Consider the following 22,327-nt stretch of genomic DNA (forward strand, 5'->3'; position numbering starts at 1 on the left):
GTCCTCAGGAAGTCCCAAAGCACTTTACAGTCAATGAACTACTTTTGAAGTGTAGTCACTGTTTTAATGTAGAAAACACGGCAACCAATTTGTGCACAGCAATGTCCCACAAACTGCAATGTGATAGTAACCAGATAATGTTTTAGTGATGTTGGTTGAGGGATAAATATTGGCCAGGACACGGGGGAGAACTCCCCTGCTCTTCTTCAAATGGTGCCTTGGGATCTTTTACGTCCACCTGAGAGGGCAGACGAGGCCTCAGTTTAACGTCTCATCCAAAAGACGGCACCTCTGACAGTACTGCACTGGAGTGTCAGCCGAGATTCTGTGCTCAAATCTTAGGAGTGAGACTTGAACCTACAACGTTTTGACCTAGAGGCGAGAGTGCTACCCACTGAGCGAAGGCTGACACTTGTACGCCATGATTAGTTTTAAGCTACCCACCCATGCTCTCTGTGAAATTTTCATTTACCAAATATTCAACCTCAGGCCTCATGTCTAAGATTTCAGAAGGAACCCCGAGTGTTACAGAATACGTCTGCATCAAAATCAAATAGAAAGAAGCAGTTGGGATGGAGTGTGTAACAGCATCAAGGACCAGCATGATATCATGAACTGTGGCAGCAGGTAGCTTGTGAACAGCTTCAGATCCACATGATTGTGTTACACAGTCTGTAATTCACTGCAACTGGACATTTATTAATGTAGTAGGTTGGTTATTCTGGTATTTACAAGTGTAAAGTCGCCCATGGATGTGGACTCCATGTTTTTTTAAAAATTCGTTCATGGGATGTGGGCATCACTGGCAAGGCCAGCATTTATTGCCAATCCCTAATTGCCCTTGAGAAGGCGGTGGTGAGCCGCCTTCTTGTTCTGCAAAACAGCCATTGTGATAGTCTTGTGAAGATTGTGTGGGCTGTTCTGACACAGGGCAAGTATGTAACAAAAGTCTGAATGAAATGCCTCAGGTAAATCATGTGACAGGAGGTGCCAGTGACACACAACAACGATTTGCATTTCAAAAGCACTTTTAATGCAGTAAACACCCCAAGGAGAAACGGACACTGGAAGAGTTAGGGGAGATGATTAATCGGGTGGCTGAAAGGATAGATTTTGAGGAGGTTTTTAAAGGCAGGAAGAGATTCAGCATGGCAGAGGGGTTTGGGGAGGGTATTGCAGGAAGTTAAAGTTTGATAATGCGCCTGTGAAGTGCCTTGGGGCATCTTACTATATTAAAGGCGCTATATAAATGCACGTTGTTGTTGTAGTGGTAGTAGTAGTGGAGGAGTTTGCCACAGTGAGGGAAAAAAATCCACTAACAGGAAACATTATTGTCACGAAATTGAAGATTCCTTTTTTTTTATTTGATTGCAAAGTGCCATCAATCTGTGATTCTGCATGTTTTTAAAATTCCACTTTATTGGATTCATCAATAGAAACATACAGAAAATCAATGTTGTTGAGGCTACTTGAAAAAAGTGAAGCTTGGACTCTTTTTTGAAAGCTAAAATATGGTCTTTCAACCCTCAAAAGGGTTATTTGAACTGATGACACAAATCAACTACAGACTAAACTCAGACTTTCACAGCTCATTTTATGTGTTAACCCTGAAGGCCATCGGTGGGGAACACAATACCTGCCATATCCTCTCAATGGAATAGAGTGAAACGTAGGGATAGCGTTCAAAGCAACTATCTAAAGCCACGGCACTATCTTGTAATTGTTCACTTAAATCATAGAATCATAGAATCATAGAAGTTTACAACATGGAAACAGGCCCTTCGGCCCAACATGTCCATGTCGCCCAGTTTATACCACTAAGCTAGTCCCAATTGCCTGCACTTGGCCCATATCCCTCTATACCCATCTTACCCATGTAACTGTCCACATGCTTTTTAAAAGTCAAAATTGTACCCGCCTCTACTACTGCCTCTGGCAGCTCGTTCCAGACACTCACCACCCTTTGAGTGAAAAAATTGCCCCTCTGGACCCTTTTGTATCTCTCCCCTCTCACCTTAAATCTATGCCCCCTTGTTATAGACTCCCCTACCTTTGGGAAAAGATTTTGACTATCGACCTTATCTATGCCCCTCATTATTTTATAGACTTCTATAAGATCACCCCTTAACCTCCTACTCTCCAGGGAAAAAAGTCTCAGTCTATCCAACCTCTCCCTATAAGTCAAACCATCAAGTCCCGGTAGCATCCTAGTAAATCTTTTCTGCACTCTTTCTAGTTTAATAATATCCTTTCTATAATAGGGTGACCAGAACTGTACACAGTATTTCAAGTGTGGCCTTACTAAATAACAGACTTCAAGTACCTTTAGAGTTCACACATAACTGATTTTTCTCTTTGTGTGCCTCACAGCAAGTACTGTAATTCAAAGAGTAAAATTAACGTGAGTCAGAAGATTGTGGGTTCAAGACCAGCACAAGGACTTTCGCACATAATCCAGGCTGGCACTCCGAGGCAGTATTTTGGGAGTGCTGTGTTGCCAATGGTGATATCCTTTGAATGAGACATTAAACCGAGGCCCCATCTGCATGGCCAGTCGTGGTGGATGGTAAAAATCAGATAGCATTATTCAAAGAAGGATAGGGAGATGTCCCGGCCCACATTCCTGCCAAGAACAGGTTAACTGGTCATTGGTCTCAGTGCTGTTCATGGGACCTTGTCTTATGCAAAATGGCTGCTACATTTCTGTACATATCAACAGTCCAATGTATGTGAAGCACTTTGACAACTTTCAGGAACATGCAATATTAATACTTTCCTTACTGATTTGGTTGAAATTAACTGCAATGTACCACTGGTTAATAAGAATATTTGACCAGACAATAAACATTCCCTTTGTATTCTACAGTGCTTTGTGGAAACGATTGGATATAATGGGATATTTTGCTTGCAACGTAAGTGTTCCAATTATGAGACTTCTACTATACACTGGGAACAGAAATTCTGTATTTCTTTTAAGTTCTTGGCATAGGTAATACTTAGAACCCAGGTTTGTGGAGTTTGATAAGTTATTATCCAACATAGAAGAGCAATAACTAGTACATGGATTCTGCATGTATTTTGCTGATAAATGTGGACACAGTTCAGATAGGTGCAAATATACTGTACACGTATTCCTACGTCAATGGCAGATACATCCCTGTATGATCATATGCACTGCACAAAAAGTCCACACAATATATATACAGCAAGTACTGTCACTCCTTATAAATCTTTTATATCACAAACTATACATTGTTTAAAATGCTGAAGGCTCCGGTGCCCAGTGGCCTGTGTGTTAAGCTTACTGCCCATTGTAGAACTGAGCCAGACAGCCCCAGAATGTGCCAGGCATGATCCTTGATCTGTGCTGAGTTTAGCTGCTCCCAGCTGGGCCGGAAATAGGGCTGGGAAAATTGGTGATCGGAAGGGCAAAAAGTCAGGAATAATCCCATTCCTGAAGGCAGTACAATGACCTCTGCTGGAAAGTGTGTGAGAGTGAGTGTATGAGTGAAAGTGTGTGTGTGTGTGTGAGTGTGTGTGTGTGTGTGTGAGTGTGAGAAAGTGTGTGTGAGTGTGAGAAAGAAAGTGTGTGTGTGTGAGTGAGTGAGTCTGGATAGCGGGTGTGCTGACCCCACATATTACGGGTGAATTACCTGCTGACACTCACCATCTCAGCTCACGTGTCAAGAATGGCAAGTTATGGACAGTAGCTGACACGTGTGGAAAATACCCCATTGGGAATCAGTGCCTACAGAGAAGATGGGGAGAAGAAGGTGGAGCCATTTGTAAAACACTCAGAAAAATTAAAAAAATCAGTTGAAAAAGGTCCTGACATTTACCCTTCAGCTGCTGAAACAAAATTCCTCTATTTGCATCAATGTATAAAATCCCTCTGTCACACACACCATGGATCCAATTAATACCTGAGTACTAATTGTTTAAAATGCAGAAAGCTCCAATGGCCTGTGTGTTAAACTTACTGCCCAGTGTGGAACTGAGACACACAACCCCAGAATGGCCCAGGCATGATCACGGGTCTGTGCTGAGTTTAGCTGTTCCCGTATCGTGGCTGTTTATTCATTGGCCATTGGGCAAATGATGCCCTTAAGCCATTATTCCAGTAAATAGCCTGTTGGGTTGCTTGTGGGAGTCACAGCACTTGACTGTCCACATTGCTATTCGGATGGGCACAGGACTCTCATCTTAAGATGTTTGCTCATGTACTGGGACAGATGTTTCAGAGCAAACGTGCTTACGCTCAATTATACCTGATTTAGCCCCATTTGCACCTATTATTTTCAACAAGAGTTATCCTAAACAGGAATACCAAAAGCAGATGAGTGCATTTGTTGCTCAAACACTGTTCCCTGGCTTTCTTTGGGTCTTTCTACATGTGGCCTCGTGCGGGAGTAGGAAGAAACAATTTAACAGGCTGTTGTCATGAGTGCAACTTACTTCTCTTCCCCCCAATTTTGTTTGGGACTGTGTCCAGGGGTAAACTCACTTTGCAAGAATTCAAATAGCACACATCAGGTGAAAATTGGGGCCTGAATTAGCTTCTAACTTCATTTCTTTTCATTCAAGACACCTTGATTCTGCACCCAATGCATCAGAAATGCATGTTTAACCTTTTTAATGGCATTTTCTTTCATTCTGAAATCTCTGAGGACTGAGAATTCTCAACAGCTTTATTAATGCTCTAGTCCTTAAACCCTCGAGTATTTAGTGCATGTTGCAGCTTGCGGGGCTGTTTTTGAAGCAGATCATCATGAGTGCTGTTTGGAATCAAGAGGAAGTTCAGAAGGGGCAATTCATAGTTAATAACCACACCAGTCAGGGATTAACCCTTAACCTGATGGCCAAAATAGAATTCTGTAAAACGCCAACAAGTCTTTGCTGTGGTTGGAGCTTTAAGCTTTAAAACACAAAATGTGGAACTTCCTTCAAAACATATTGAGCAAATGGAGCAGTACTGAGCCAGTCAAATCAAGGAGGTGCCAGGTTCGATTCCTGTGCTGAGTTAACCGATCTCAGTTGAGGCAGCAGTACTGGGGACTGCAACTGGCCTTAGTGCTCCTGGTCTAGAAAGAGGAGAAGGGACAAAAATCAACCAATGGTTCCGCTTCTGAATCCTCTCCAGTAACTCCTGTTGGTAAATTGGTGTGCGATGTTGTTTGAGCACAGGATTGGCGTTGGCTGTGATGCCCCCTCGCAATGAAATACCTGCTGACATTTACTGTCACATGAAGAATAACCACTTGGGCCAATTACTAGAGCATTCCCAGTGCCTTTGCAAGTACTCTCCAACCTGCAATAGCATCTGGGATATCGGGGTAGAAGAGATCTCCAAACAGTTGACATCTTGATCCCTGGGGGCAACTTAATCCTGGAGGGCCTCTATTAACATTATTATTCCAGTTGGCTGCAAATATATGCAGCATTGGCAAGTAACAGTATAAGTTCTAAAACAAACAAAGATTGAAATACCTTTATCGTTCGAGACAACAACAAATTGCATTTATATCGTACTCTTAGTGTAACAAAATGTCCTGAGGTGCTTCACAAATAAACACAATAAGGGCAATGGACACCGAGTCAAGTGGGCGAGATTAGGAGGGTTGGCAGAAAACGTGCGCTTTTAGAAGGTTTTTAAAGTCAGAGAGAGATGGACGGTTGTAGGGAGGGAGTTCCAGAGATCAGGGCTGAGGCTGCTGAAGGCTCTGCCACCAATTGAGGAGGAAGGGAAAGGGAGATGCATCGAAGCCAGGATCGGAGAAAGGGAGTGTTGAGGAGAAGATATACAACTGGCAGACATTGGATGCAGAGATCGGGTGAGGAGAGATTCGTAGACAAGAATAAGAATTTTAAATAGGACAGGGTGCCAATGTGGATCGGTGAGGGTGGTGGTGAAGGGTGAATGGGATTTAGTGCAGAACAGAAATAGTTGGCAGAGATTTGGAGACTTAAACTAATAACATTTTATGCTGGTGCTGTCAATGATAGAAGCACTCACAATATATCAAACTAGCAAAGTACAGTGCATCACACAAATAAACAAATTAAATGTGGAGTTATGTTCTTTTTATTTCACGAGCTTGCAGATCTCATTTACCACCCATCCAAAGTCTGTCTAGTTTGTGGGGAATGGCATGTTTTGAAGAACTAATGTGTGGGGTGTGAAAATGAATAAATGGCAATATGAGAAAGTCACAGAGTAATGCTCTTTAAAAGCTAATTATAGATACGGTCCAAAAATATTACAAGAAATTGATCAAGATAGACAAAATGTTGCCTATTACCCACTAGATGTAATTATAAATGGAAATGACTGTTATGTCGTGTGAGTCAGGTAGAGATGTAAACTCCAGTTTGGCCTTATGCAAAAACACACTGTCTGGGCCAAATTTGAACATGAACCAAGCTGGCTGGCTAAAATGCTCAAGTAATTACAGCAAGCTTGGTCAGCCTGCAGCTTCATTCCGATTCTCATCTCTGTTCACCGTTTCATTACTGTCAATAATAATAAGAACAACAACAACAACTTGCATTTATATAGCGCCTTTAACATTGGAAAACGTCCCAAGGCGCTTCACAGGAGCGTTATCAACCAAAATTTGCACCGAGCCACGTAAGTAGATATTAGAACAGGTGACCAAAAGCTTGGCCAAAGAGGTAGGTTTTAAGGAAGGTCTTAAAGGAGGAGAGAGGTAGAAAGGCGGAGAGGTTTCGGGAGGGAATTCCATGCTTTGGTCCTAGGCAGGTGAAGACATGGCCGCCAATGGTGGAGCAAAGGAAATTGGGGTTGCACAAGAGGCCAGAATTAGAGGAGCGCAGAGATCTCGGAGGATTGTAAGGCTGGAGGAGGTTAGAGAGATAGGGAGGGGTGAGGGATTTGAATACAAAGATGAGAATTTTAAAAATCGAGGTTTTGCTGGACCGGGAGCCAATGTAGGTCAGCGAGCACAGGAGTGATTGGTGAATGGCACTTGGTGCGAGTCAGGATAGCGGCTAATGTTTCTGAGCTTGTGCTGCTGGACAGGAGCCTCATCCATTGGCACTGCACGTCATAAAAATGAATGGACAGAACACAGTGGGCAGCATGCCAGCAATTTCCTGCTATGTGCAACTGGTAAGGTTCCTTGCTGGCAGTGCAATCTCAGATGATTATCCCATGCAGAGGAAATCAGGTTTCCCATTATCGATTCGGTAAAATTTCTTTGATTTTTGACTGAGTCACTAAATGGAGGTACTTCAATCCAGATTGGGAGGAGAAAGGGACAGTTTCCCTTGTTTGAACTACACTTTCTCCCAGCTGATGGTGTCCATGACCATGGTCACCCTGTTCTCTCAGTTGGAGAAAGGTACGTAGGGAATGTCAGGAGTGGGAGAAAGAGGAAGAAATACAAGCCTTCAATTAAGGGTGACCCTCGTTATGTTTGTGGAGTCGTTTTTCCATACTACTCGTTATTCACACTTGAAGAGGAGATACTGGACTTCCATCAGATGTAGGCGACAGGTGCCGAATGACGTATTTGAGTCAACTCTGTGCAGACAAAAATATTTATGCAACACACGGTGGGCCAGAAATTGCTGGAATGGCCCACCTTGCAGCGAGCGCTGTTAATTGGACATTTTACCTCACCGTTCAGATCGCACTATATTTGCGCCACAAATGGTGCGGTGATGTCAATGTTGCATCTGAACATCTGGTCCAATGGTCTACCTCCTTAATTAATGAAGTTTAAGGATAGAGAAAGAAACTGAATGAATGACAGAGAAGGAAATAGGGTAAATTAGAGTCAAATTGTATACAGGAAAAGAAATAAAGAGAGTGAAAGAAAGAGTGGAATAAGAGTGGGAGAGAAAAGAGACAGAAAGGAAAAGTAAGATAAAAAATTAAAAAGAACAAGCAGAAGATGAGGACATTGTAACTCAGTTGCGTTTGGGAATTGTTGCAATGGTCCTTGAGAAGTTGAGTGAATGGCAGGGTAGATGTGCGAAATGTACAAACATTCTTGACCCATGAAGTATAGAACCAGCAGCCCCGTCCATCATGATCAGGAACAGTGGAACTGCTTTCATCGGAACATAGGGATAAATAGGCTAGACCAAAAATGATCAAGGTCCATCTAGTTCCTCTTCTACCATCCTGGTAGTCGCATGATGCAACGATAATGGAGTTGTTGACTAATTATAGCAATCTCTATCAATTAAACTATAACAGACCTGGAAACTACACAAGGAAAACCCCAGAGGAGGAGAGCTTTGGGAACCATAGGTCTGAAGTTATCTTTTTCCTCTGAAGCATCCTACACTTACCACGGTCATGTCTCAAATTATTCACATACTATATCCCAAAATTATTTTCTGAAAGGAATCTATCTAATTTGTATTCCTGAGTGTTGCAGCAGCTTTGCATCCTGAAAATTATTGCATTCCGACACTAGCAGGAGAGTGGATGGCAAGACTGGCACAAAAGTACTGCTCAGACAGATAAAAAGTTTAAAAAACCTTTAGCAACAATTCGCTACCTGCTGGTGTGAGACTCCACAGCTTCATTGTTCCCCTTCTGGGCCTCCAAGGTTGCGTGTCATATCAGGAGTATAAATCATGTCATTAACAGGGTCCTTACGACATGAATTACCAGCCCTAAATGGCTGCGGCAAGATTAATTTGCAACAATGGCGTAAATCCAGCAATTTCATGACACGCAATTAATTTCAATGCAGTCAAGGACATTCAGCCACCGATCTTCAGGTAAGCGTTCTCCAAGGCGGCCTTCGAGACACACGACAACGCAAAATCGTCGAGCAGAAATTGGTAGCCAAGTTCCGCACCCATGAGGACGGCCTCAACCGGGATCTTGGGTTCATGTCACGCTACACGTAACCCCACCAGCAGGAAAAAAAAGTTATCTGTTTTTAATACAACTGGACATTCTCTCTCTCTCTCTCTCTCTGCCTTTCGGGTCTCTTTCTCTCTTTGTCTGTGTAATTTGACCCATTGTGTATTCAGTATACTGGGACCTACTGTTTTCCGTGGCTAACCTGTCTGAACACCAACGACACCTTTGATTGGTGTGATGGTGTCCCAGCCTAATATAAGATTTGCGATTTGAGAACCTCTCATTCACTCACTCACCTGATGAAGGAGATAATCTCCGAAAGCTTGTGATTTTCAAATAAAACTGTTGGACTATAACCTGGTGTTGTAAGATTCCTTACATTTGTCCACCCCAGTCCATCACCGGCATCTCCGCATCAAGTTTTAGAGAAGTCATTTTTCTTTAGAGCCCTTGTAATTAAACATTAGATACACTGGGCCAGAAATTGCTGGAAAAATAATGGCGTATTAACAGCGCCCGCCATTATTAGTTCATTTAAAAATTCCCAGCAACTTGGCTGCATTGATAATATTTCCCTCTACCTCTATCCCCACCCCTACTGTTTAACATTTAAGCACACCGATCGTGGGTACCCACTACTTGACTATGCTTTTTACAAACTGTGAACAGCTGCACACCACAAGGGTACTGCAACTTTCAAAACCCTGCTTCCCATATATTTAAATGAGGAATGTCATCATATCACCTTTTAAGAAGCTCACCTTTCCTACTGAAATTAATTGAAGGTGGGAATTCAACACACTGGTGTTTTGAGGAGAAAGAGCAAGTATGAAGGCATGAAGCCTGAGAGGAACAGGAGATGAAAGTTCATGGGAATGTTAACGTTGCTAAAACGGAGAACAACAAGAAAGGTTGTGATTTTTTTTTTTAAAAACTCATTCGCAGGATGTGGGTGTTGGTTTGTATAACTTTACCTACAAACACTTTTTAAAAATAAGATTTGTATTGAATAAAGCATAATGTCAAAGTAATTTTTGAAGTCTTATTTTTGAGCTCAAGCAGCAGCTGGCACACACAACTGTGAACCCTCTTCAACCATTCTCAGGAGTTAATTGTGACTGTTCAATTATCTGCTATTGTAAAGCCTGGCTGAATTAAGACTAGATGAAACTTGGTTTAATTAACACAAGGGATTAGTGCTGGATAATTGAGAGGAAAACACACATACAGAGCAAATAACTGTAAAATACCCTATAGACAAAAGTGCCATTGGATAGCAAGGCTCTCCGATGACATTTTTTTAAAAAAGAGACATCCCAGGACTGAGTGAACCTTGGCTTAAATTTGTGCCCAAAAATAAGAGCCAATGCAAATAATCTATTCTTCCAATTTTCTCTCCTCTCCTGAAGCCAGTGACTCATGCGGGACTATGTTTCCACAATGAATGGCAGCCCTCCAGTGCTATGCTTAAGCAATCATTCTTCACATGAGAGCCGAGAAAATGTCTGCATGCTATTTGACCATGAGGCTGGGGCAGAAGTGCATCACAGTGAGTCCAATCCTTTCCTCATCCAAAGTCCACACATCTGCACTTTCAGTGAGGATCACTGGATCATGTCCAGGACTGGGATCTTCCTCAGCCATAACAGTGAGGCCAATTCTTATACCCCTCCTGCCAGGTGAGGGAACACGCACGCCAGGAAGTGAATCAGATGCCTTCTTGGTCTGAACAGCTCAGCACCACACTTGGTGGTACATTTATGCATTGCAGCTTTACGATTGACTGCAAACTATGTTCGAAAGGAAATGTTAAACTATAAATTAAACGGGAAAGAGGTTATCAATTTGTAAACAAAGGGTGACAATCCAGGGAAATGAAAAACTTTTCAACTTTTGGCATTAAGAACTCTCGGGTTAGGCACAACACAGTAGAAGGAAGGACGGCCTCTCCACTCCAACCCAACAGCATGATTTGATTCAACCTCAGAAGAGCAGCAGTGTAAATTGTCCATTTCCCATACTGGTCAATCTTGTGACCTCTCTGACACTATTCTTGTACTTAATTTTCCACCTTAAGTGTGGCACATTGAATAATATGGCCTCGGTGATGTTGGCTGGGCAATATTGATTGCACACAATTCAGCATTACCCAAAACGCAAGGTTATAATGTACATGTAGAGGTGTAAACTATGCATCATAAACATGGTGGTGCATTTGCAATAGCCTTGTGGTTTGGGAGAAAGTTGGAACACCCTGTTTGAATGGCCAGTATAATCAATTTAGACACACATTGCACATATCTACTGCCCTATTAATTGCCAACCTAAAAAGTTGGGTGCACATTGGTAGCAGTTCTAATGCTAAATTAGGACATCGTAACAGCATGACATCCATTGAATTCTACAAACTATAATAGCTCCAAATGCCAAACTAGGGTTAACATAATATTGTTTCTTTTCCAGATCACCATTTTGGTGGACTTGACACAACTAAAGTCACTTTGGATTCTATGGTTCTATTCTGGGATTCTCCGAGCATAACTAGGGCATGTAGGATCAAACTTTTTGCAAAATTACATGTGGTATCATGCTACACTGTAGATTCACAGCATCTGGGAGTCCTACAGTTGACAGAGATTTTCATTCCATCTGTCTGAGCTGGATTTAAACCCAAATTCCAAAGGTGAAAAGGCCATTTTCGAATTCATTGTGCCATTCAATCTCAGATTTAATCACTGTTCAGTCATCTACATATCCATTAAATCAAGATTTGGGACAGAACTATATCTCAGCATTCATCACAGATTTTTATTCTATCCTGTAAGGTGGCACAAACACAGGTTTATAATAAGTAACAATGAACGGACAGTGAAGACCAGGGCTACAATGAAGTTTCACATAGTTGCTCGACCAAACCTGATGTGGCTGAAGCAGAAGAAGTCACCCCACACCCCACCAGAATTTTGAAATGTGTCCTCCAGTAAGGCGCTCTTTGACATGGTCCCCATCCATCATTTAGACACTAAACTGAAGCCTTTTACAATCTCAAAAGATGAACTTCTTGTTCAAAGCATCTAGTTGCAATTTGTTCATGCTATTGCTTAGGTCTCATATCTGAACATGGCAACTTCATTTTGGAAAAAATTAAGACATAAAGAAGCCATTGTTTGAGTGGAAACTCTGTGACGGCACCTTGGAGCTCCAACGTGTTGTGTCAAGTTATGGTAGGATGCTCATTTGCTCTGAGAATCCTTTACCCAGGTGATTTACTGATCTCAGTTGAGAGGACAATTCGGTGCCCACAGAAAATGTGGGAAAATTGGAGGGAGAATTATCTTGGGCCAGATTTGCACACCTCCCAGTTGGCAGTTTTGTTTGGGATCCTGTTCTCCACTTGATTGGCTGGCGTCAGTGCAGAGACCAAAGATAAGGGGGAAAAATGTTTTGTGTAATGTCTGCAAAGGTTCTCAGGGAGTACTGCACTGTTGGACATCTCCTCCTTCAGAGGAGACTTTAAAACGCGGCCCTATCTTCCTGTTGAGATGGGTGATAAGGATCCCATGGTCCAGCTTGAAGTTGAGCATGAAGATGCCCTTGTCAAATTTTTCTCTCAATCACCAAAAATAGATTACTGATCATCACATTGCTGTTTGTGGGGCCTTGCTATGTGCAAAATGGCTGCCGCAATCACCTACATAGCACCAATGACTGCACCTCAAATTAATTCATCGTGTGTGAAGTGATTTGGGGTGTGCTGAAAGACGTGATCAGGTGCTCTGTAAATGCAAATTCTTTCTCTTTCTTTCTTATTGCTGCTTTTGGGACAACGCTGTGTTCAAACTCATTAGCGCATTTGTTTTATATAACGGTTACTGCATTTGAAAGTAATTCCTCAGAAGTGAAGCACTTTGAGACTCTTCTGAAAGATGTAAAACGGTGTGATATGGATGTACAAACACTTAATATATTTGTATGAAACTCCTTTGTCCAACTTTTTAATGAATGCGCGAGGCCTTTAATTTAGACTGATATTTCAAGAGTTAAGTTCTAAGGAAAAGCTCCAGAATCAGCAAGACATGTTCAGCAGGTATGATAGGAGGTGTCATGTGCACCTTTGAGAACAACAAAATTCAGGTTTCCACTGCCCTCGGAGTCAGTAGATGGGGTCCACCAATACCTCGAATTTAAAATTCTCAAATTGTTCAAATCCCTCCATGGCCTTGCCCCTCCATATCTCTGTAACCTCTTCCCAGCCTACATCCCTCCGAGTACCCTGCATTCCTCCAACTCTGGCCTCTTGTGCATCCCCGACTTCCTTCACCCCACCTTTGGCGGCTGTGCCTTCAGCTGTCTAAGCCCTAAGCTCTGGAATTCCCTCCCTAAACCTTTCCGCCTCCCTACCTCTCTCTCCTTAAGACACGCCTTAAAAACTACCTCTTTGACCGAGATTTTGGCCACCTGTCCCAATGTCTCCTTCTTTGATTCAGTGTCAGTATTTGTCAGATAGCGTTCCCGTGAAGCGCCTTGGGACGTTTTACTACTTTAAAAGGCGCTATATAAATGCAAGTTGCTGTTGGCCTATCTTAAAGAGTGCTGTCGATAGCAGAGGATCCTGTGCGTCTGTTGGCAATGGCACTCTCTCAACGTGAATGTTTCCAATGAAAGGATGTCCTCCTAGACTGTGTGTCAAACAAATGCAGCAATATCTCTGAGTAACTGTTATAATTTGCCTTCTCCCAATTTTTCGATCTTTTATAATACTTGTTAAAGAACAGCCATGCTATCATTGTGCCACTATATTATTCCATATTGTTTCAAAAAAATCTATAACAATCTGTAGGTTATTTTTGTCTTTGAGCAGCGATTCAGATGGGTGTAGTGTCCAATGCTGTGGGTCTTATAGATTTTAAACCAGCCTCATGATTGCCTGGGTGTGAGGCGCTGGCAATATGAAGGGATCTATACTCACCAACATCTTCCTCCCATCCATCTTCAGCACTGCAGTCACACAGAGCTCAATGTACTTAAAAGCCAGCAATTTGTTATTGACTGAATACTATAGTGTGTAAATACTTGGGAGCCAAGATACACTTCACCCGCTGTATTGGTCATTCCAGTGAGAATGTAAACTGATTATGTGGGGAAATAAGGATTACTTAAAACTGGCTCATTTTTAGGGAACGTACAGTGATTTGGACATATTCCATGAAGATCATGTTGCTATTTCTTAAATCACTGTACGGCAGCATAAGAGGAGTCTGTATTTTGGCACTCGATAGTCCAATCGACTCACAAGGTGATTATTGTGCAGTTAATTAAATATTAGCCGCACATGCATATTCATTGTATTGATGGGATGCAATTAATGAAATATTATTGGAAAATATTTGCAGATTCGCTCATACATTTTTAAAAATGGCCTGTTAGCATTCGGAGCTGACAATCTCGCTCTGCAATCTTAGCAACCTTTCAAAATGCTCGTCAAGCCAGTACATCCAGTCCAGTTTCTGCGACTCACCAAAATCCTGACCTCTTCCACTCACATAATATATACAGGCGCTCATGCATTAACAGCTATAAACCCACCCCCCCCCCCCCAACAAAGGTCATCTCCACGGCAACCCGCAGGTCCTTAACAACCCTGACAGTTCAATGATTTTGTTTTGTTTTGAAAGTGAAGGAATAATGCATCTTTTTTTTTCGGACTGATATGCCATTCATTATCTGATTCTTGGAACACCCCTAGAGACAGAGGCACAGCCAGCATGGAGAAGAAGCATGTGCCCCAGCACAAAGAACAGTGCTGGAGCTAAGCGTGCTCTGAATGCAGCAGCAGTTCTCCTGCTCAGCAGCCCCCCCACTCTCTCCTCCCCCCTTTATCTCAAGCTCCAATTGATCAAGTAGTTTTTCTACCTGTACTGGCTAATGTAAATCTCTGGGATAAATTGCAAACCACCAGCTCCGCTACAGTGAAGGATGGATACGTGCGAGCAGAAAGCCAAACGGTGCAGCTTGTAACGAGACAAACACATTTATTAACATCAGAAACCCTGTTTGCAGACCCCCACGCAGTAGCCATCTGCAAGTCTTCGGGAAAGATGAAGCTTCGCAAAGACTAAAAGGCTCGTTTCAGTCTGCCGTATCTCTGTTCCCGGCAGGGCAGCCAACACATTGCTCTCTATCGAGAACAAAAGGCACGTTGGCACCTATTGAGCAGCCTAATTCAGAGCATGTCCCCCGAGGAATGTGCACAAACAAGGGCCCAGGCTACGTTCTGTGCACACAGGCGAGGAGGAGGCTGGTGCGAGAAGCCATTACTGCCTCACTGCGTCCCACACATGCACTGACCTATTCGTCCAATAAATCACACCTAAAAAATCTTTCCAAGTGACACTCGAGCATCTAACAGAGGTAACAGTAAATATTTATTCTTACACCTGACAACAGCGCAGCATATCAAGGAAAGAATTGCCTTTGAATTTGACAGACAGAATCCCTTTGTTGCACGTTAAATAACAATCAAATATGAAGCCTTCAGAACAAGGCCTTTTGGAGTACCTCTTGGCCTGTTCCTCTCATTTGTCAGCAAGGCAACATATCCATGGGTAAGGCCTTTAACCAAAGATAGGGATTATTTACTGATCTAATTAACTGAGACTAAAATAATTTGGCTCATGGCCATGAAAAGATTTTTGGCAAATAGTGGACAACTTCACATAGAAGTCAAGTATTGCTTTGTGATTTGAAGTGGGGACGGGGGCTAGAGTGCGGGGGCCCAAAGCGGGCAGGGCACCAGGAAGTCAGGAAGGAACTGAGGCCAGGCTGATATTAACGGACAGGCTTCATTTAAATTTTTCACATCAATCACCCCCTGAAGCCAATGGGAATGATGTCAAGAGTGTCAGGCGGGAGTAGGAATTAGGGCGGGAGTGGGAACTGGGAGGAGCTGGAGACCGTTGGGGACCTAAGGGAATGGTTCCCGTCAAAAGGCGAGTGCGGGTCGGGGGTTACGCAGGCAATGCTGGTCAGGGGAGGGCGAGAAAAGATCACGGCAGGGAAGGCCCAAGCATTCCTTGTGGGGCCCGGGATAACACTTCTGTGCCTCCTGACCCCCAAGGAATCCTTCCAAAAACCATTTCTGGCTACTCAGCTGCCTCCCACCAGTATTCTCCCCCGAGTTCCAGTAAGAACATTGTTGCGGTGTCGATGTCGTCATCGGGCCCCGACTCTTACATTTCAATTAGGCCCTCGTCTGCCTGTAGCCGGAGCCTTGGCCGATTCTAAAGCCGGTGAAGGTAAAATGCCCCCGGGCGGGACCGGAGTGACCTCGGGCCAGTATGTTGACTTGCCCGATTTTAACCCCTTCAATGCACGGTTCCTGCTCAGCGGGTGGAGTTGGGGGTTAAAATCAACTCCAGCGTGTTTCATTTATGTGGGGTTTTTGTGAATCACTTTTCACAGAATCATAGAATAATACAGCACAGAAGGAAGCCGTTCAGCCCATCGTGCCAGTGCTGGCTCTTTGAAAGAGCTATCTAATTAGTCCCACTCCCCCTGCTCTTTCCCCAAAGCCCTGCAAATTTTTCCCCTTCAAGTATTCATCCAATTCCCGTTTAAAAATTATTATTGAATCTGCTTCCACCGCCCTTTCACTCTTTTCTACCGATCCTGCAGCTTCTATTGATCAACTAGCCCTTCTGAGCTTCCCTGATGGTTCCCTTGGTAAATTCACTGCCTAGTGTGGTACTGAGCCCTACAGACCAGCAAGATTCCAGGTTCAATCTTCTGGTCTCTTGCCAAGGTAGCTGACCCCAGCTGCGGCAACACCTGGGATGCTGCAGTCAGCCTCAGTTCCTCGTGGTTAAGAAGTAGAAACATTTGCTGGGGTAGTACCCTTCTTGATTCCAATGGCCTCTGTTGGAAAGAGAGTGTGTGAGTGTGCGTGGGTGTGAGAGAGAGAGAGAGAGAGAGCGAGCATGTTGTCTGATGTCTGGAGCAGGCTCACTGTGATGCTGTCCATAATCAATTATCTCACCAACAGTTACTCTTGGGGCTCAGACATGAGATGAGCCACTTTGGCAAGTACGGAGAGGACTGGCAGTGCCAATGGATCCAAACACCTGCAAGACTCATTGGCCGAGAAATTGGACCCTGTACAGCCCATTTATCGGGCACAGAACAGGAGTAAAAAGCACCAATTTCACGGTGCCATCTCCTGCGCCCCAGGGGCGCCTGAAATACGTCCAACCCTGCAGTGAGTCGGGTGATATTCAAGCATCGCTGCTACAGGCCGAAAACAGGCCTTGGTCCCCTTTGCATATGTTAATGAGGGGGCCTAATGCCTGTTTCAGGACCCATCAACCTAATTGCTTAGCACTGAGCCGCTCAGGTCTTTGGGTTTCTCAGCCGCCTAACTAGTGATCCTAAAAGTGACCACTGGAGACCACCAACAAAAAAAAGTGCTTTTTAAAAGAATTTACCTCTACGCAGAGCCTGGAGGAGCAGGAGTGCTCCATCCAGATCCACAACACTACTGCGGGCCGCTGCCAGCTGGCCCTCTTCCCACCCCCCCCATACAAGACTTACCTGAAGGTCGCTGCTGGTGGGGCAGCCGGCCCAAATTGGAGAGTCGCAAACCTGCGAGCTGCCTCTGGAGGTGCAACAGACGCCCGCTGCTCGACGCAATTATTAAGACGAGGCCCGAGGCCCAATTTCAGGCAAGCCACTGGCCTCTTGGTGCATGCTGGGAACACGCTGACCATTCTGGGCCTGAAATCCGGCCAAAACCAATTTCTAGGCCCTAGCTTTGAGGAAGCTGGAGTTGGAGGAAGAAGGAAAGACTGTGGGAGAAGAAGTTCCACAGTTTTGACACCCTGGGAAGGGCTGAGTTAGATTAGCAGGAGCTGTGATTTCAACAGTGATGATGCAGGGAGGAGGAAGAGTACATCGGATGGAACAGGAGAGGAGAGTTCGGATGAGCAGTGACCATAATTGTATTTGTAAAAGAGAAAACACAAGAAAACTTGTGATAGATGTTAGAGAGAGATGGATTGTCTTTCAAACAACAGACTGTGTGTTCTACCCTGCCAGAGAAGGCTGAGCGGTGACCTGAAAGAGGTCTTTAAGATAATGATAGGATGTGGTCGGGTAGACGTGGAGAAAGTGTTTCCACTTGTGGGGGAGTCCAAAACTGGAGGTCATAAATATAAAATAGTTGCTAATAAATCCAATAGGGGGAATTCAGGAGAAGCTTCTTTACCCAAAGACTGGTAAGAATGTGGAACGCGCTGCCACAAGGAGTAGTTGAGGCAAATGACATAGATACATTTAAGGGGAAGCTCGATAAACACATGGGGGAGAAAGGAATAAAAGGGTATCCTGATAGGGTTAGATGAAGTAGGGAGAGAGGAGGCTCATATGGAGTATAAATGCTGGCACAGGCCAGTTGGGCCGAATGGCCTGTTTCTGTTCTGTAGTTCCGATGTAACTCTATATAGCTTGAAAAGGTGCTAGGAGAGCCTCCCAGAGATGTGTGCAGTATGTGAGTCACAACACAGATACAGATGAGGAAAGTAATTTGGTCTAACCTAGCTCATGTATTCAGAAGGATCCCACAGCCCTTCCCCCTCCATCACATCATCCAACTATTTCTTAAATCGTTCCAGAGTTCTCAGCTCCACTCCACTAACCACATGTCCATTCAACGGGTACATCACTCCTTATCCTAAATTTGCCTTTCACTAGTTTGAACCTGGGCTCCTTTGTCATGGTTCCAGGTTTAACTATTTTTTAATACCATTTACTGCATCTTATAACCATACCTCTTAATCACCTCCTTTCAAGGCTGCAAAGCCCAAGTTTCTCCAATCTTTACTCATAGCGAAGGATCAGTCTCATGGCCCTTCTCTGCATTGTCTCCAAAACATCTCCCGCACATCTCAATGACCAGAACTGAACATAACACTTAAGGTGTGATCTGACAAACGACACTGTATAGTTTAAGGATGACTTTCGCTGACTTATATTCCACTGTTTTGCTAATAAAAGCATCTAGTTGCTTTGTTAATTGCTGCTCTACAGTGATTGGATATGTTGGCCTCAAAAATGTGCTCATCGAGGTGAGGGATGTCACTAATGGGGAATGGAATACTTCCCACTTCTGTATTAAACACTCCCAGCTCAGGTATCACATGGTTGCATCCAGAGTAAAGATCCCTCGACTACACCAGTGTGAATGCTTTTCCAGTCCCTGTTCCAGATATTTTATGGCTTCTCTGATTGAGATTGCCAATTTAAAGTTAAAAAAGACTTGCATTTATATGGCATCTTATCACATCTCAGAAATGTCACAATTTGCTTGTGACAAAAATGCATTTTTTTGTCTGCATTGGTCATTGATTTGAATTTCTTATTAAAAACAGGTCACAGAGGGTTACAATCAGTCATGGCTAACAATTTTTTATAAGATGGAGGCAATTTACATGATATTACAGTTTAGCGGGCAGAAGGGGTCACTTCAGATGTATAGTTTCTCAGAGGCGTTTTGTGACACCTTCAATTTGTTCAGATTCACATTTCACTAACAATCAGGCTACAAGATGTCTCCATAGTTCACCAGAATTGGGATTTGTATTTCGGTGGACAAACATTCCAAGTAAACCTGTGAATGGACGTTGATCTAATGAAATTCTGAGAGATGCCGTCATCTGTTGCCTTTTGTTTCAGTACAACGTCAAAGGAATTGGAATTATATTTCTGTGGAATGCCTGTTTTACCAGTGGGTCTGCCTTGAGCTTTCCAACTACAGACTCGGTGTTTTAAGTTGGTGTCAATTGGTAAAAAACCTGGACCAGTTCTGAGACTGTGATATGTTTCACTGTGCAAGAAATAAGTTTCTGTTGCAAAGTCTACGTAGAGAGAGATGGCAAGAGGTGTCTTTATTAAGTACAGGATTCACTGTTTTATACCTTATGCTGTTCACTTACCTTGTTTATGTAAATAAGCCATCTATAGTTATGGCCTGAGTCTCGGTCTGATCAGAGAGTATATTCAGTCCATCCTTTGAAGGAGGGAGAATCAGTGGCGGCATGTGATAATTATAGTAGCCAGTGTGCAGAGTTTGGGTACTTGGTCCCAATCCCTGGGCCTCACTATTGTTTACCTAGATAAAGGCATACGTCAAATCGGAAGGCCTGCTCATGGAACTAGCTCATGATTTTGATCCCGAGAAGGTACCTAGCGTAAAGTGACAGTACTTCAAATATAATGAGTTGTTTTGAAACGCAGTCACTGTTGCTTTGTAAGTGTAACGGTACTAATTAGTGCAAGTTTTGTGCTGTGGTCCAATGCCCACGAGAGACTGGATTGAGACTATCCAAACTCATTTCATTTCGGATCCTTAGAGGTAGCATCACATCCGTTCAGGATGGATTTGAACGCAGATCCCAGAGGTGAAAGGCCAGCCTCTGACTCACTCAACCACCTAGTCTCCCATGGGATTTTGAGAGACCTTATTTAATCAGAAGCGAAAATTGGATTGGGAACAACTGCATAGCATCATCTTCTATTTGTTCAGGGCAATCCCTTATAAACAGAAGACAATGTGGATCTGAAAAGTACACAGGCTTTGTTGAACTGAAACTCATTTCACCATTTAGATAAACATCATAATCAGATAAACCACAAAGTGACACCTGCACAACCACCACATATTATTCCAGTCTATATAGTTACAGTATTGATCCTGCCCATTCTTCCACTGAAACTGAAAATTCAATCCCTATGTAGAGAGGTATTGATCCCGTCCATTCTCCTGCTGTGGCTGAAAATTCAATCCATATTTTGTTAAAACACACACACACACACTCACAGCACAAAAATGGTTGTCTGTTAACCATGAAAGATTTCAAATTAAATTGAGAACTGTTTCAGAAATCATTATTTTCTTCCCCCCCCAATTGCTTTTTCACAACTCTCATGTGCCAAAAGGAGAGAAACCCCAGCAGATCAAAGAGTAACGATTTACGAAACAGGAGGCCTTTGAATACTCGAGATGTTCAACAAATGATTTGATTGGTTGTGGAAATTCTGCCTAACTTTGTTGCCAGTGTTATGACGGATGGGTCAGCATTTTAATATTTTTGACATTCAATGACCACAGCTCATTCCACTGAATACATGAAGACAAAGGGTGGATGTGACCCTAGTTTTGAATATGATGAAGGGGATCAATAATGTGGATACAGAGCGGCATAAGGAGGAAAACCAGGATAGATCAAGAGGGACTTCATTCTAATCTAATAGTCCAGTTATCTCTCGCAGCCGACATCGTGACATGGTTGCACAATACTTGCTGCAGGTCCCGGTACTGTCAAAATTGCCCTGGTTGTATTGCCATTCACTTCAATTTAGCTGGAGGGAGTATCTTCTCCATTCCATGCAGGCCAGTGATTACAAAACCACTTTGCTGGCCAGTGGGCGTGAGGACTTCAGCCATTCAGCCGACAGGCAACCAAAAAAACTAAATGGCCACCGCCACCAGAAATCTCATCTGTGTTTACCTTGCCAATAGAGACTGTACTTTTGCCAAGGGTTCTAGCTGAACAAAGCTCTAATGATTGGCATGCCACCCTTGCACTGGCACCACCCTCACTTCATTTACAATGCCAGTTTGCTGCCAGTGGAGAAGCTGCCATCAGGATCAAACAGGCAATGTCCTTGCAGCATTTGGAAAAATTGAGCTCAACTAAAGAAATAACCTATGCTTATGGTCATTCCCTTATCGCATTGACCACCACTCTATGCAGTGGTGGAGTGAAGTCAGCAGAGGGGGCAGGGGCATAGGCTTGATGACTAAAAGAAGAAAAGATCTGATCATTTCTTGAAGCAGCACTTGGATGAGGGATGGAGCTAAATGGTGTTCCTACATTCGAGCTCATGGAAATACTGTTGAATGCATTTGCAGCCATTTTTAACACGTCATGGAAATAGAGCAGTATCGGAGGATGTTGGGTGATGGGGTCAAAGAGAGACCATTACGTTGAAATTTTGCCTGTCCTCAGTTAGTGCCATGCACTGCTGTTACATTCAGGGAGTTTACCTGTAACCCATCTGCGTGTTTAAAAAAAAATAATATAACCTCCATAGAGAGATTTGGACATGTGGTCAGTCCTTGGCAAAGCTTGCTGTGAAGTCCTTAATAATTGGCATACTGACTATTTGGAAAAGTTTGTGATGCAGGAGATATTACATTTGCTGCAGTACAAACTCTGGCAAAAGGGTGCTTTTCACTTCAACTCCAATTTTTTTGCCCCTTGTTTTCCAGGGTCAGAGGAAAGGAGAGTTTGTGACAGGTTTGTAGGGTTGGATGAGATTAATAAGATAGGAATGGGCATGTCCTGGAGTGATACAAAGACAAGGCATTGGGGGACTGGGGTCCACTATCGGTTAGCAAGGACAGGAATGATGGGTGAGGGGGACTTG

Source organism: Heptranchias perlo, chromosome 36 (assembly GCF_035084215.1).
Source record: "Heptranchias perlo isolate sHepPer1 chromosome 36, sHepPer1.hap1, whole genome shotgun sequence".
In the NCBI taxonomy this organism is placed as follows: domain Eukaryota; kingdom Metazoa; phylum Chordata; class Chondrichthyes; order Hexanchiformes; family Hexanchidae; genus Heptranchias; species Heptranchias perlo.